Source organism: Arachis ipaensis, chromosome B1 (assembly GCF_059453495.1).
Source record: "Arachis ipaensis isolate K30076 ecotype BB chromosome B1, ASM5945349v1, whole genome shotgun sequence".
Taxonomy (NCBI): Eukaryota; Viridiplantae; Streptophyta; class Magnoliopsida; order Fabales; family Fabaceae; genus Arachis; species Arachis ipaensis.
In genome coordinates, this window is record NC_142436.1 from 17,191,105 (window position 1) to 17,192,932 (window position 1,828).

General features: G+C 33.5%; 1 pseudogene; it reads right to left on the bottom strand.

Moving 5' to 3' along the window:
- Positions 1-629: 629 nt before the first annotated feature.
- Positions 630-1,545, bottom strand: LOC107616857 (scarecrow-like protein 8 pseudogene; annotated as a pseudogene).
- Positions 1,546-1,828: the final 283 nt, after the last annotated feature.

The following is a 1,828-nucleotide window of genomic DNA, read 5'->3' on the forward strand; positions in this document are numbered from 1 at the left end:
ATTGAGAAACACTTTAACAATTAATTGTTTGATATAAATTATAATAAATTGTGTGATATTTAAATATATAATCAAATTAATTAGTTGCTATAATTAATTCACCGTAGTAACTTGTATTTAATGAGTTAAAAGAAATAAATCGGAAAATACTCTCAGAAGCATGTCACGTCAACTCCATCATTAGGCCTAATTTGGGTAACCAACTTAATTAAGCTCCTTTTGATAAAATAACTTAAACAATAAATGACTATGTTAAAAGTAACTTATAAATAAGTTATTTTGTATTTGGATTTTTTAACTCTAAAAGTGCTTATTTTATAGAAATGTGATGAAAAGTAGAAGTATTATGAGAGAAGTTATTTTTTTTAACTTCTCTATAAGCTCCTAAATAGCTTCTTAGAAAGTTGCAATTTGGTTTTGAAAATTACACCAGACATTAATACTACTACTTTTCATAAGTCAAAAGTTAAAAAAAGTTATTTCTAGAGTTTTCCAAACAGACCCTAAATATAAAAACCCAATTTTTATATAATATAATAGATATAATAGATTTGAATTGAACACAAAAAAAAAAAAAAAAAAAAACCAAAATTTTACTTTGTGAACAAAAGGACATTGGAATGGCCGCATCTCTCTTCCTATGATAATCCAGTGGATAAAAGCATTTTTCCCTTTTGAAAGAACCAAAGAATTCAATCCTCTTCTACAACACGGAACTTTCTTCAGTGGAAAAAGTATCTTCCAATCTTAATGGAACAGGTAATAAAAGAAATTAATGAAAAATATAGAGTTCGGTTCACAAATAATGAAAGATAACGCGAGATTTTTTTCAGGCGCGCCAGAAACGGCACCGTGTTCGCGTTTATTTTCTGTTCGATCATTGTAACCACGTGCGGCGAGAGTAACTTTCACGCTGCTCAAGAGCTCGTCGCATGGATTCTCCGTAGACACGCTCTCATCCAGAATTCGGTTCAAATTGAAAGCGAAATTCACAGCTAGAAACTCATCTACGTCGCATCCAAGCAATTCGCGGATCAACTCGGAGAATCGCTAAGTGACCTGAATGATTTTGAGCTCGAATAGGATCCTAAACCTCTCTGCCTGTTTTGCTAGCATTTCGCCCACATATTTTAATTTCTCTTCTTGGCCGTCGGTGTCCGCCACCGCCACGATCCTTACCATGGCCGACGGGGTTCTCCCACGCATAGAGAGCGCGAGTAGAAGGCTCGCGTACTGTTTCCCGTGGCCTATATCGAAATCAACCATGCATGACCTCTTCAGCTCCGTTTTGTTCTCAAATGCAGCTTCGAGGATTGCGAAGTTGGCTACCATGAACCCTACCATGAAACAAAGCGAGTTTTCAAACATCAACTGAATTGACTTAGCGTATTCGTTCATCAACAACTCGGCCATGGGAGGAGAATTCTCCGGCAGGTTTACCTTCGATTTGAGCATTGAAACCATGCAATCCACCAATCTTTGATCCTAATTTCCATTCGGGTTGGAAACTTGACTCAACCCAGGATTTCAATGGCAGAATTTTGTTTACCTTCGACTGTTGTTGTTGTTGTTATTATTATTATTATTATTATTATTATTATTATTATTATTATTATTATTATTATTTATTTTTTGTGTTGTGAACTATTGTCTGATACATGATTCATGTTTTATTTGCATTTAAATTAATTTATTGAAAAATAATTAACGAATATTTTATAGTATGTACTTATATCTTTTTTAGATTTTTTTTATCTTAGTTTTTCCAAAACTTATGCATATGAGAAGGTAGAAGATGAAGTTACAGAGGGTATGGGTGATGTTATTG